Here is a 16148-nt window from a genome sequence, read left to right on the forward strand (position 1 = left end):
GAAATTATTTTTTCTTAAAGAAGAGAAATAAAAGTGTTAGATATGATGAGAATCAAGTAACATTCCAAAAAAAAAAGAAATTCACTATAACTGAAAAAACAAGGAATTACTGGCTACCAATGTCATTTCAAAAATCAGATCTCTGTATGCAGTCATAGCATCAATTGGGTAGTGCAATAGAGTAAAGGCAAAATCAATACCAGGTTAGAAGAAAAGGTAGAGATGAAAAAAGTCTCTGAATGATGTCATTACAGCAGCTCCAGCCTGACCTAATTAAACAGTTGACTCTGAACAATGAAAAATGGATAAAAGTAAAGTTATTGACTGTTGATTACTTAGAAAAATTTAGTCAATTGAAAATTTTTGCCATAGATAAGCCAAAAGAACCTCTGGAATTTTTATGGCAAATTATCATTAATGATAAAAAGAGAACCATAGTATTTGAATGCTATTACCTGATTGTTATATGAGAAATTAGAAATGGGACTTAAGAAGAAGAAAGGACTATTAGATACTATATGTTGGGTACTACTATAGGCAATGGACATATAAAGAAAGCAAGAAATGTCTTATTCTCAAGGCGATTACATTCTTATGGGGAAGTCAACAAATAAAGGGAAAAAAGAGGAAGAGGACACATGCTGGGGCAAGATATGAGGATGACTGGTAAATGGTGTTGGGCCTGGGTATGGAGCCAAATAAGGTGAAAGCTCATATAGTATAGAGTGTGGTATCTAGGAACAGAGTAATGGAGCTAGGGATGAAAGGATGATGGCTACAATATAGACAACATGTATGATAATGGCATATAAGTGTATGTCTCTATATGTGTATAACTCTATGTATGACAATAAATTCTATAGGAAGAATTCTTAACAAATTTTTGTCATGGACCCCTTTGGCAATATAGAAATCAGTGAACTCAATGGTTTTTACAAAATCATAAATAAAATACAAAGAATTATAAAGTAAATCAATTATATTAAAATTAAATTTAAACGTTCATGGAGCCTAGTTTAAGAACTCCTATAAATCTACAGCAAGAAATAGTGTTTTACTTAAACTCAGGGTGATGAAAGTTAACACTTTCATTTATAAAATTCTATAAAAGCAAGACAATATTTAATATACATAATAAAATGGAGTATAAGAGTTAACGTTTTTGTCAGCCCTAATGGCAATACAGAAAATAGAGTCTTGCTGTGATTATATCAAACTGATAAATTGTTATATAAAAAAATCTATCCCTGACTCAGAGAAGAGATCAGATCACATTTATTCGTGGCAAGGACCTGCATATCTAACTTGCTTTTGGGATGAATCTACTTAGATAGCCTCTTAACCTCCTTAAATTAAATTCAGGATGGCCAGAGAATGCCTACTTTAAGTAAGGAGAACTCTTTTTTTTTTTTTAGGATTTTGCAAGGCAATGGGGTTAAGTGGCTTGCCCAAGGCCACAAAGTTAGGTAATTATTAAGTGTCTGAGGCTAGATTTGAACTCAGGTACTCCTGACTCCAGGGACAGTGCTCTATCCAGTGTGCCACCTAGCTGCCCTTCTTTTTTTAAATTTTTTTTTTAAATTTATTTATCTGTTCTGAATTTTACAATTTTTCCCCTAATCTTGCTTCCCTCCCCCCCACCCTCCAAAGAAAGCAGTCTGTTAGGCTTTACATTGTTTCCATGGTATACATTGATATAAGCTGAATGTGTTGAGAGAGAAATCATATCCTTAAGGAAGAAAAATAAAGTGTAAGAAATAGCAAAATTACATAATAAGATAACAGGTTTTTTTTTTTTTAAATTAAAGGTAATAGTCTTTGGTCTTTGTTCAAACTCCACAATTCTTTCTCTGGACACAGATGGTATTCTCCATCACAGATAGCCCAAAATTGACCCTGATTGTTGCACTGATGGAATGAGCAAGTCCATTAAGATTGACCATCACTCCCATGTTTTTGTTAGGGTGTACAGTGTTCTTCTGGTTCTGCTCATTTCACTCAGCATCAGTTCATGCAAATCCTTCCAGGCTTCCCTAAATTCCCATCCCTCCTGGTTTCTAATAGAACAGTAGTGTTCCATCACATACTATGCCACAGTTTATTAAGCCATTCCCCAATTGATGGACATTCACTCAATTTCTAATTCGTTGCCACCACAAAAAAGACTGCTATGAATATGATGTTTTTACCCTTTTCATAATCTCTTCAGGGTATAGACCCAGTAGTGGTATTGCTGGATCAAAGGGTGTGCACATTTTTGTTGTCCTTTAGGAGTAATTCCAAATTGATCTCCAGAAAGATTGGATGAGTTCACAGCTCCAACAACAATGTATTGATCTCCCAGATTTCCCACATCCCTTCTGATATTGATCATTGCCCTTTCTGGTCATATTGACCAAGCTGAGGGGTGTGAAGTGGTACCTCAGAGATGCTTTAATTTACATTTCTCTAATAAGTAGTGATTTAGAGCAAAAGTAAGGAGAACAGTAAAATAATTTCATAAAAATATATTAATTTTTTAAATATTTTATTTTGTGGAACATGTTATATGAATTAAGTGAAAACACATTGAATTATCCCATAAATGAATAAATGTCTTCTCCAGGTCTTATAAATGGATAATGCTAGGCCCAGAATTTTCCCCCCTCCCTCGAGGGAAAAATAGTAATTTAAAAAACCTAACAACAAAATCAACAGCAACAAAAAAGAAAACCCTTGTAACAAATTTACATAGTCAAACAAAACAAGTTCTCATATTGTCTATGTCCAGAAATGTGTCTCATTTTTCTTTAGTGCATCACTTATCTTTCCAGACATGGTTGGCTTGCTTTATTTTTGGTACTTTGAGATAATGGTTGATCACTGGTTGTTGAGATATTTTAAGCCTCTCAAAATTGTTTATTTTTACAATGTAGTTGTTAAAATATAAATTATTCTTCTTCCAGTTCTGCTCACTTTACTCTGTATCAGTTCAAAAATATCTCAGGTTTCTCTTATTTTCATTATTTTTTAAAACATTGTAGTATTCCATATTGGTCATAATATTTTGTGCATTCCTTAACTGCTAGGCATCCCTCTAATTTTCTGATTCTTTAAAACTACAAAAGAACTATATAAATATTTTGTATATATTGGTTCTTTTCCTCTTTCTTTGATTTTGGCAGGGTATTGACCCCATATTAATAGGAGGAAGAGATGGGAATAGATTGCATTTGAAAAGTTATGCTGTATTTTCAATGATTACAAGCTACACTTCTGTAGAAGCCTCAGAATTCATTTTTAAAACATCATTGAAAGGTACAAATGATTACTGATAGTCAAAAAGTAGCACAAATAGCATTGTCAAGGACATGTATGAATGGAAAAGTTTAGTCGGTTGTATTACAAGAATGAAGAATAACAGATAAACTGAGTGTTTCTGTAGTACCCATGAAATAGCATTAAAACCCTAGAAAAGCTCCAGAATACTATATGGATCATCTGTGCAGGAAATACTGAAAATCTGAACAAGAATTTCTGGTGCTGAGAATAGTGTGAGAGAGACTCTCAGGTGAGAGATATCATTGTTTTCAATGTTGGATGGACAATGTGAGCCCAAATCCATTGAAATATACAAGGAAACTCTAGGGAAAAAGTACCTAGGTAACTGAATCAGCTGATCATGGAAGCAACAGACTAAATCTGTTCTTACTTCATTATTTTGTCCAGAAAAATTTTTTGTGTATGACTCCCTATTAACTACTCCACAAAAAAAAAAAAAATGACTGGACTAAATTTATTTTAAACAGTACTCTTATTCCCAATGATGGAGTTGGCTCTAGATGATTCCATTTTTAAGACATTCCCTTTTCCATTTCTACAGTGTTTTAAGTGTTTTTGAAAGTCATTAGATTTAAATACATCCATCCCAACATGAAAAATTCAAGTTATAATAGTTTTTCTTTTTTTCATCTTCCAAGCATTGACTTTTGTTGTAATACTAGAGTTATAATTTACTTTTTCTGGTGTTTTATATGGGAAGAATGGATTCTTTCAAAATCTGTTGGTCAAAAGCCTCATACCTATAAATCTAACTGTATATGCATACATATTTAGAGAGCTACTGGTGACTAACCTATGCCTGTCTTCCAAGAGAATTATCTTCTTTTAAGGAACAGAACCAAAAATAACTAAGAAGGACAGAGAAAACAAGTAAAAGGACTCTAGATGTGGGTGATATAGTGCCATACTAGGTCTTGATCTCCTAATACTAGAGAAGTTCAAAAAAACCCTAAAAATCTGCAAAACTTCAATTCAATTCAAGAAACATTTATAAATGGCTATCATATTCAGACACAGTGCTAGGTATTGGGGACATGAAGACAAGAGCATTTCCTTTTAATAAAGCCCTTAATGAGCTGGATAAAAACCAAGGACCAGCTTTTGGCAGAATTTTTCTTTATACTAGTTTTAAAAATAAATTTCCTGCTTTTATTCCAATATAGATTTATAACTGATTGAAAAATATAGGCTCCCTCCAGTGGCCAGCAGAATACCTCCGAGAACTGGTTAACATACCCTATGCTGTCTGAGGGCCGAAAATTGTCCCTTTACATTTCAGAACTATTGAACCCTTTTATTTTCATGTTATTTGTCTTTAAATATTATAAAATGAATTACCACATGCACCATCTTTAGTTTTTATTTCACATAGGTAAATGAAATTAAGTTGATTAGTCTCTATTTTCTCCCTCCTCTTCTCCAGTCCCTCCAAAAATATAATTGAATTATTACAATAATACATCAGACTTCCCCAGAAAGAAGGGTCAGAATCATACCTGATGACTTCTTTTTTTAGATTTTCATCTATTTCTAATTAATGAGATATTCTCTATTAAAACTGTCAGGCAAAAACAAAAGTCTATCAAACAATATTTCTTTTACAGTACCTAATTAAAATATATATTTTAAAACTGGACACTTCTGGTAAATATAGGACACATAGTCACGCTTCATTTTGAACTTGATTTTATTTGTAAAAAAAACCTTTTATTTTGTGGGGAAGTATGGTTCAGATTAGAGGACAGTTTAAGTGACCTAGAGATTTCATGTATATGTGTTTTCATTCATGCTTTTTGTATTTATATCACATTTATTTCTGAATATATCCCTCCATTTTGCTATACCTAGAAAATCATACTCTGAAACAAAGTTTTAAAAAATCAAAGGAGGAAATATGCTTTCAATTATTCTAAAATATTTTTAAAGGAACAGTATTTTTATTATGTATGCCTCAGAATATGTTGTAGGTTCAGTTCCAGACCACCACAGTAAGGTGAATATCACAATAAAGCAAGTTACATAAATTTTGTGGATTCCTAGTACAAAAGTGTGCAATGATCTTATGTCTCAAGAAAAATTACATACCTTAATGAAAAAGTAATTTATTGCTTAAAAATGCCAACCATTGCCTTCAGCAACTCATGATCCTTTCACTGGTGATTCTTACCTAAATGTTGTTTTGTTGTTAAAGTTTTTGAGTCATTCATGCAAGTCCAGCTCTTTGTGACACCATGGAGCATACCTTGCCTTGCCTTTCTGTGCTGCTCTATGTCATGAAGTCTGTCCAAGTTAATGTTCCTTGTTTCTATGAGAGGTCATTGGGAATATTAATTGGCATGATTTCAATATTGATTTGTCTCAGGCAATAGGGAGATCTGAGGAGGAGGGAGATGGGGAAATGACTGATCAGTGGAACAATTAGAACACACAACATTTATGTATTGAGTTTACCATCTTATATGGGTGTCAATACTAATATTAAAGATTACCAATCCTTAGATCACCATAACAGATATAATAATTATAAAAAGATTTGAAATTGGTGAGAAATGGTAAAATGTGACACAGAGCTATGATATGAGCACATGCTGTTGAAAAATGGCTTTGATAGAGTTGCTCAACACAGATTTGCCACAAACCACTGAATGTTTAAAAAAAACGCAATTTCTTTAAAGTGCAATGAACCAAAGTACAATAAAATGAGGCATGCTTATATTTTCCACTACATTGGGCACCTAAAACTGAGGGTATATGGAGGGAACAAAGGGAATTATTTTCTTTGGGAAAAACTTTCTGGTAATAATAAAGAGTATTTGTAAACAAGCACTTCAACAGTGATAACTTAGAATGTGTTTTGTCTTTACACTTTACATAAATGACCATTTCTGAAGACAGCAACCAACCTGTATTAAGTATTCCAAGTACTACAGGTATAAACATTACAGATGAGAAAACTGAATCTCAGAGATTAAATGTTTTACCATGTAGCTAGTAAAAGTCAGAGAGCCAGTCTTCTAGCCTAGGTCTATCTTGACCCCCAACTCCAATATACTCTACTATGCTGGTTCTAATTATTTGCAGGTAAGTGGCTATAGTATTATCTTTTAGGAATCTAGTTAAGTGTTTCCAGGTACTTGAATATAATTTAATCATTTAAAGCTTTTTTTCTAATTCCTTTTGCTATCTTTTACTGAGTTTGTACATGAGGAAATACTTTAATTTAGTAAAGGTGAACCTTAGCCCAGTCCTATAAGAAAATATAAAATTTCAGATCAGTAGAATTCAACTAAACAAAGTTTAATTTATAACTAACTTTAAAGTAGTTTGGTTATATCTATTTCTTATTCCCCTTATTGTTATTACATTGTGTTGTTCTTTGTCTGACTTAGGTTTTTTATGCAAATGTAATATTTTTTATCACATTAGAGATGCAAAGCTGTCATCACAACACACACAGTTGAAATTTCTTTGCCTTCTCATGTGCTGTACACCTGTAATATACTGACTAGAAAATAGGTTACTTCTTTCCTCATAAGATTGCATAGTTTTTATTTTCCTTTTGCATTTAATTTGTGTATTTTATGTATCCCAGATTTTTATTGTTCCTTACTAAGAATTATTATTAAAAAGGCAAAGTGAAAGAACTTCAAATAAAATGTGATATTATGTTGGTAGAGTATAATGAAGGACTTGACCATTTAATTATGGACAAGCTGGAGTTTGGAGTTTAAAAGGAACTTGTGGATCATCTAATTAAATGCTTTCATTTGAGGAAACTGAAATCCAGAGAAGTTAAAAAATCCTATCTCCATTCTCTAGTGCCCTTTTACATTAACTTCCCTTTTTAGAATGTAAGCTTTCTGAGGACAGGGGCTATTTTGCTTGTATTTTCATTCAAAAGGTGTTTTCTTTTTTTCTTTTTTTTCTGCAAAGTATTTGAAGTTGTTACTTGCTTAGGCTTTCACAGCTAGTAAATATTGACGGACTAAGGTCAAATTTGAAGTCAAATCCTCTTGACTCCTTGGTTAGTGCTTTATACAATGCACTATCTTCCCCCTACCAAAAATACTTAATAAATATTTCCATTCATTAATTCATCCATACATTCACTCATATGTGATTGGAACATCTCATTTAACTTCTTTGATTCTTTCTGGTAAAATGAGGATAATATCTGACTCATAGAGTTGTTGTGAGGTTTGGATGCAGGGTTGTAAGTGGTTTGTAAACCTTTTATATTATTATTATAATTATCATTATTATTATTATTATTATATTTATTAAAGTCAGATTTTAAATCTATGCCTTCTGACTACAAATTCAAGGCTCTTTCCACTTCCTCTCAGTATAACTTCATTTTTTTCATTGACTGACTCAGAAACCTTTTACTTTTTCAGATGAGGAAAGCAGGGTCCAGGTATGAAAGCCAATATTACATAGAAATGAGTGGCAGACCTGGAACTTAAAATGAGTCCTTCCTACTTGGGCCTGGTCCTCTTTCCTTTAGAATTTTTTTCTTTTCACATTGTTTCTTACTAGAAGTTTCCAGTACAATATTTTATTGACATAAGAAATAAAGTATTTATGTATAAGTAATAGAAGAGCTAAGTATATTTTAAATTATTTTTATTTATATTTTTTCATCCATATGCACATGTACATTGTTAAGTTACAAAATGTCCTTCCCTCCTCTGTTCTCACCCACCTCCCCTCAGTGGTGAACAGTCAGGTTAGTATATACATATTTTTGATAAATATGTTTGCAGATTAGTCATTTTTGGTTTGAAGAATTAGGATTAAGGGAAAGATACATAAGAGATAATGTTTATAAAGTGTTCATCACATTGTAAAGGGTTGCTTTTTTGTTTTGTTTTTGTTTTGTTTTGTTTTGTTTTTCTTTCTCTGTTTGGGGTTGTCCATAGTCATTCTAATAAGGTTGTTCTAGCTCTCTTAACTGCTGAGAGCAGCTGCTTCCATCAAGGATGATCATCTCACAATCTTGTTGTTGATGTTTACATTGTTCTCTTGGTTCTGCTCCTGTTGCTCAGCATCAAGACCCTGAAACTCATTCCATACTGACCATTTATGGTTTCTTATAGAACAATAATATTCCCTAGTGTCCACGTACCATAACTTGTTTAGCCATTCCCCAAATGATGAGCATCTCAATTTCCAAATCATTGCCACTACAAAAAGAGCTGTTATGAGTATTTTGGAACATGTGGGACTTTTCCCAGTTTTTATGACTTTTTTCTGGATAAAGGCCTAGAATTGGAATTGCTGAGTCAAAGAGGAGATAAGTATATCTTAATAATTTTCCATTTATATCTGATAACTTCTCATTCTGGTAAACAAGGACTTTTATCTGGCATATATATATATATATATATATACATATATAAATATATACATATATATATATACACATACATTTAATGTGGATTTTTTTTCTTCAGTGAATATCAATGCTTTATCTGAGGTAGTGTTTCTACCCCCCTTCTTTTATGCCTTTGAGGTTCTAATGTTTTGAGGATATGCTAGTAGCATTTATGGTCCAAATTACCATCAGTAAGTAGGTCTGACCACCTGCAAGTGAATTGTATCCAAATAAAAGCTGATTACTTACCTCATGAAGCAATCTTTGTAAAGTGAGTTTTTTGAGAAGTGTCGATCAAGATTTATTTTATAATTTTTTAATTTTTTTTTGCAAGGTAAACAGGGTTAAGTGGCTTGCCCAAGGCCACACAGCTAGGTAATTGTTAAGTGTCTGAGACCTGACTTGAACCCAGGTACTCCTGACTCCAGGGCCAGTGCTTTATCCTCTATGCCACCAAGCCGCCCCCTATGCCACCTAGCCACCCCCATGAAGATTTATTAAAAACACTTAAAAACAAGGAACTCTGGAGTGAAAAAGTAGATGGTATTGGGCTTGGTGAGGGATGAGAACAGAAATGTGAGGATGCAAAGCAGAATTGAAACTGGGGATAATGTCAGGTTTAGGAAAGGTGAGAAAAAAGGGTCCAGGATAGGAAAGATAAAACTAATACTGACAGTATAAGATTGAAGAAAAGGTACATACTTAATTCTTTTCTTACCTCCTCCCTCATTACCACCAGCTCTACCACTTCAGACCTATCCTTCCTAGTTAAGAAGCCAAGGCCCGGGTGAAGATTGGAAATCAGTCTTGGATAGCAGTGAAGTGGCAAAGGGAAGGAAAAACAGTGAGAGGAGATGCAAATCCCATGAAACAGCAGCCAGGTTTGACCTCCTGGGCCTCCTATGCTAGGGTAACTATTTGTATATGGAAATTATTTCAAGAAGTACCTCTAATTTGAGAAATATCATTTTATTACAGGGGAAAGTTACTGAAAATGTAGCACAACCTTGTTTCTCAATATTTCCAATGTATTTTAGTTTGGACATTTTTGCAGTAAAACACTATACCCAAAGGAATATTGGAAAAATACTTATCACTTGAAATTCCATTATGTGAGGGAGGCATATCCCTTAGGATATATATATATGCATATATATATATATATATATGTTTGTATGGCATTAATAATAAAACACCAAACAGAAATATATTAAAATGCTATGGTATAAAACAAAAAAGGTATATTTTCTATATGGAGTTTAGCAGGACTTTGGAAAAACCAGAAGAGCTCTCCTGTGACTAATTATAGAAAGTAATTTTGATCAAAGTTAAGAAACAATTTGATAGAATTAATAAGTAGTAAATAAGATTCAGGAGTTATTGTGTAGGTAATAAATTTTATTACAAGAAGAAAGTTTAGAATTTTAGAATATTACAAAAGAATGGAAAGTTTAGAATATTACAAGCAAAAGTTTAGAATAGTACTTGTCTAATTAGCTTTGTCCTAGAGAGGTATTATGAAATATGTGGAATTCTTTAAGAACCTTCCAACTTCTATATTACTGGAAACACTACTTTAAATTGATTCAGTGTCATCCATGCATGCATAACTTTAAGCGTTTCAAGAGACTTTCTAGAGGGCAGGGATTTTGTCTTGGTAAATGCCATGTACAATTGCAAGTGCAGTACAATACACCATATTGTGAATCCCTGATAAATGTTATTTATACCAAAGATCTACCACTGAAATTAAACTGTCAAAGTTTTGCATTTGATTGAACACACAAGAAACAAAGGCTGTACAGCAGAAGGGAAACTGGAGAGGGAGAAGTTCAGAAATAACATAATCATTTTGAATTAAAACAGATGAACAAATAGTAAAAAAAAAACCTTGATGCCATATATATATATATATATATATATATATATATGTGTGTGTGTGTGTGTGTGTGTGTGTGTGTGTGTGTGTGTGTGTGTGTGTGTGTGTGTGTGTGTGTATCTTGATTTTACCTTTAGCTGAAAGATGAGAGAAATAGCAAGCAGGATGGTTTTAGAAAAAACCTGGGAAGAGTTATCTAACCTGATGCAAAGTGAAGTGAGCAAAAGCAGGAGAATATTGCACATGATAACAATAGTATTGAAATGATGAACTGAGAAAGATTGCTCAGTACAATGATCAATACAATTATCCACAACAATTCCAAAGCGCTCATAATGAAAATTGTTATCCAATCCCAAAGAGAAAATTGATAAGCTCTAACACAAGTTTGATTAAAATTAAAATACGCTTTATACTGCTAATTCAATAGAATAAATATATTGTGGTTATAGTTTATTGAATTAGCAGGGTTAAATTATGGGTTTTGATCTCATTCTTCTACATTTTCTTACTACTTACTAGTAACTGCATGCAGATTTTCAAGACAGCTATCCAGGGGTAGAGGTGTAGCCTGTCCATGGAGCAGAGTAGAGTTAACTGACCCATATGCAGCCAAATTGGACCCCATACTCTTGGCAGGATTAACAAGCACCAAGATATAACAAACTGAGCTAAGCAGATTCAAATATAGCTCATAATGCTTATATGATCCTGCAAATGTCAACTAGTGAGACTAGTTAAAACCCCCATTCAACCTTTAAGACTCCATGTTAAATAAATAATAAACATAAGATTTCTCATATCAAAGTCTTTCAGACTACAACAAAATAAATATTTAACATTAGTAAGACATAACAAGGAACTTAGGTAAAGCATGATTAGAAGTCAGGTAAAAATTAAGCTTTAGGGAATTTATAGTGTATGAATGAGACTGCATCTATAATCCTGTGTGGAGGAACCATCACCTTATTGTTAGAACTGTGTACATCTGGAAAGTGTTTAAATTTGTCAGTTATACCTCGTTTGGAATTAAATTCATGTCTGAAATCTTGGCCAGTTTAATACCCTGAATTTTATAAGTCTTGTTATATTTAAGCAAAATAGTAAGATAGGAGATTATGGAAGATCAAAAAGGTTTTGAGAACAATAAAGAGAGTCAGGGCAAAATGACAGGAAGCTATATACTTAATTTTAAGGGGAAGAAGTGATTTCATTTTTAGTAATCATCTATTTTTATTATATTTTTTCCTTATATTTCTGTTCTTAACCCTTTCACTTCTTCTTCTATGCTAACTCTTTCTGAACACATTAAAGAAGACAGGGAGATAACTTGCTGCTCACTGTTCCAAATACCATCATTGTTTTTAAACCCCTGAAAACCATAATCTCACATCTAGCCCTCCTATTGACTTTTAAAGTATTTGTTCCTTTTCTCCTTCTGTTACTTTTTCATGCCCCCTTAAGTTCCCTTGTTGCCTTCTGTTTTGAAAGGTCCCTTGACTTTTCAAATCCCTGTGGTACACAACAGACTTTGAATACCAGCTTGTGTCAAATTGAAATCTGTTTAAAAAAATACAAGGTATAATTTATCTGGGTTCTCTTTACCAATAAGTTTAAGATTTAGTACTCACAAAGTCTCTCTCTTCATTGTCCAGAATTCTCTGCTTCTATTATCTCAGGATCTCTAGTCTCAAGTAAATTCTTGTCCCTTCTTAGGTGGTCCTCACTACAGTTCTCATTTGAGCTCTGGGGCTTTACTGCACCATCAGAGCACAATACTACCAAGTGAGAAAATGGAAAAGTTAGTGCCAGTCAATGAGAGGGAAGGTAAGGCTTCCATACCACCTCTTTGAGGAAGGAGCTTGTTTTCAGGTTCTATTTTATTGTATTTTAGCATTATCACAGGTTCAGGAACTTGTCTGTAGATACAGTTAACACATGTTTGTTGTACTGAAATGAATTGAGTATTATAGGCCTTTTAAAGGTATCTCTTGGTTTTCATTATGTAATCTTAGCATGTGAAGTAGCTCTTTATATAGCTGGGCTTCAGAAAACCCTAGGCTTAAGTCTTGCTCTATCATATATTGACTGTGTCCATATGTTCCTAAGTTTCTCTTATCTTTTTAAACCTCTCATAACATGTTTTCTCCCCACCTTCTCAACTTGCCTTCTATTTGTCTGAGAAAATAAAGACCACCATTTGCTAGGAGCTCCCAGTTTTAACTACAGTATCTCAACACCTCAATATAAAATTCAATTCCCTCTGTTACTCCAATCTCTGATGTAGTATTCTTTCTCTTCAACAAAGACAACCATTCAGCCTCTACACTGTATCCCCTCCTCTTCTAGCTTCTCTAGCAGATTTATGTAACAATCAGCCCACAGTCCCTTTAATAACATGTCCAAGTATCTTCCATCCTTAAAAAAATACCCTATTGTTCTCTCTCTTTATATTCACAGCCAAACTCATGAAAAAACTGCTAACAGTCATTGCTTCAAATCCCATTCCTCTTATTCACTTTTTAAATTATTATTTTTTCAATTAGAAAGAATTTATTTTCTTTTTTCCCATCCACCCACCTACTGAAAAAAGAAAAAGGTAACCCTTGTAGCATAGTCAAGCAAGATGAATTCTTTATTGGACATGTCTTTCATTTCTGTCACAATTCTTCTTAGTCTTCTGGAATCAGTGGTTGATCATCACATTTATCAGAATTCTTATGTTTTTCAAAACTGTTCATTTTTACAACAATGTTTTTATAAATTGTTCTCCTGATTCTTACTTCACTGCATCAGTTCTTATCTGGCTTCCAGGTGTCTCTGAAACTCTTCATAGTTAGTTACAGCACAGTAGTGTTCCATTACATTCATATGCCACGATTTGTTCGCCATTCATTGACTGATGAATAACCCATTTGTTTCCAGTTGTTTTGCAGTCAAAAAATAGTTCATATAAATACTAGATAGATACTTCTTTACCCATTTTTGATCAACCTAAAATACTTGAAACTGTTAAACATTGTGTCCTTCTGGTTTTCATGATGCTCATTTCTCTTGGTTCTCCTCATACAAGTTTGGTGGCCCCTTCTCACTTTTCTTTCCTGGTTTATCATCTATATCATATACCCTAGCTGTTGGTGTTGCCCAACTGTTGATGTTGCCCAAGGCTTTTCCTTTAATTTCCAGTACTTTCTCACTTGGTGAGTTCATCACTTGCCATGTGTTTTAACATCATCTATATGTAGATTACTACCAAATCTTTATATTCCGTCCCAGTCATTATCCTGAGCTCGAGTCATACATCTCCAATAGTCTATTATCATTACAACTGGATATCTTGTCTCTAATTCAACATGTCCAAAATAGAACTCATTTATCTTATCCACTCACCCTGTAACAGGCTTCTTTTTTTTTCTATCAAGGTACCACCGTTGCCTGTCACCCGTATTTGCAACCTCTGCATTATTCTTGATTCTTCATTCTTCCTCAATTCACATATCCAGTTACTTACCCCATCTTATTATTTCTAATCCTTCATCTCATTCATCCATTCTCTTTGCTACACTTATATAAAACCACAAACCCAGTTTAGGCCCTTTTCCCCAAATCAATAGTTTCCTCATTGATCCCCTTATTGCAGCCTTCTATTGCTACTTCAAATCATTGTTAAGAAAACTATTAAAAGTCTTTTTTCCCATAAACTGTAGTTCTCATCTCTTATTTTCCTCAATAATTCCATAGGGCCTATTGGATCAAATTTAAGTTTTTCTATTTGACTTTTAAAGTCTTTCATGACTTGGCTACAACTTACCTTTCCAACCTAGTTGTACACAATTTACTTTCCCTTACTCAAAGATGCTTACTGTGGTCCAGTCAGACTATTTGTTCTTAGTTCCTTACACACTAGCTCCATCTTCTATGCCTATCCCTTTGTATTATATGGAATGCACATCCTCTTTTTCACTTCTTTTAATCCCTTCAAAATTCAGCTTAATCTAATGAATGAATGAAGTTTTTTCCTGAACTTTACCCCCTTCTTACATTATTACTCCTTCCCAACCAAATCAACTAGGGTCTATATTATAACTAATCCATTATCCATTATGTCTAATCCAACTTTCTAGACAAGAAAATATAATTTGAGAGCAGTGAGATTTTAGCTCCTTAAAAAGTGAGCCATACAAAACCTGTGGTTTTAGCCATAGCCTATTAACACATATGATTTCTAAAAGGTCTGGTGAGATCTTGTAAATAACTGTAGGATTTGGGTAACTATTGTTGTAAACTAGGGTATACAAAGAAAGTTATATTTATTTTACTCCATACATACCACTTGGAGAAGAGAATGGCTGGTCTGTTAAAACATTTTTTTTCTGAGATGGTAAATTTTTTTTCCCCTTAAATATAAGACTTCTCTGGTATCAAGGACCAAATTTAAGCATCACAAACATATACTAAAGGACAGATGCAGAAGGAATTTAAGCAGAGTTTTTCTAAATGGCAAATAATTAAAGGGGAACAGATGCCTATGGGCAGCAAAGGATGAAATGAGGTATCAGGAATTTTAAAAGGGAGTTAGAAATACATATGTAATAGGGGGGAAGCAGTTACTCTCAAGGAGGTTTAAGCCCAGGGGGTATTCGTGTGCTCTTGGCCTCCAAAACTCTTCTATTTTTGTGGGGTTTGGCATTAAACCCCACTTCAGAATTCCTTACATTATTAAAAGAAATAGGTAATTTTTTTATCAGTAAAACAATACATTTTTTCTTAGCAAATAGCATTTTTTGTATCTTGGGGACATTTCACTTTTATCCCTAAGAGCTCATCTTTTTCTAGGACATTCAGGAATTTTATCTATTAGATGATGTTTTATAATTTCCTAATATTGCTACAGGGCAGAACCTTTTGCCCTTTGACAGAAATATTCTGTAAGGTGATTGTTCTAAGACTTATTCCACTTTTCCTTGATATTGGGAAGGAAACAAATCTCTAAGAATAAAAGGTAGAAGAGCAGCTAGACATTTCCCATCCTCCTGTAGAGTGGTAGTTTAAACAGCAGGAGAACTGAACGGAGGCATTCTGCAACACAGTATAGCTGTGCTGTAACACCTGATCATTATCCTTCAGGTTTAAGATTTACCTGTTGTGCTCATTGTAACAAAAGAAATGAAATCTCTGTAATTATATTGGAAGGGGGAGGAGATCGTGTTTTAGTGCCTTTGATCTTGAGCTAGAATAGACTCTGCTTTTGGAAATTTAATTTGAAAGAATCCAACATACACATCTGCTTTTTGTATTGCAATTTCTTTTGAGCTCGAAAATAGAAATTTATTAATGCAAATGTGTAGTCTGTTCCTTGAGGAAAATACACACATATACACATTCATAATACTAGCTGACTTTTTTCCTGTATAGCCATGGAAAGTTCTAATAACTATTCTATCTCGACCTCTTTTAGAGTTTATAGTTGAAGTTTGGTATTAACATGGAGTAAGTATAACAATTATAGAATACTTTGGGGAGCACGAAGATCCATGTAAAAATTTCCAGTGAACTAATGAGTTCATAGAA

General features: G+C 33.4%; 1 protein-coding gene and 1 pseudogene across 9 annotated transcripts in view; both read left to right on the plus strand.

Moving 5' to 3' along the window:
- The window catches only part of TCF4 (transcription factor 4), a 443115-nt gene that overhangs the window by 185170 nt on the left and 241797 nt on the right, over nucleotides 1-16148 (plus strand). The gene's annotated exons all lie outside the window — the stretch shown is intronic.
- Nucleotides 1-16148, plus strand: part of LOC141503302 (large ribosomal subunit protein eL21-like) — a 36416-nt pseudogene that overhangs the window by 18537 nt on the left and 1731 nt on the right.

The sequence above is a fragment of the Macrotis lagotis genome, chromosome X, assembly GCF_037893015.1.
Source record: "Macrotis lagotis isolate mMagLag1 chromosome X, bilby.v1.9.chrom.fasta, whole genome shotgun sequence".
NCBI classification, from domain to species: Eukaryota; Metazoa; Chordata; class Mammalia; order Peramelemorphia; family Peramelidae; genus Macrotis; species Macrotis lagotis.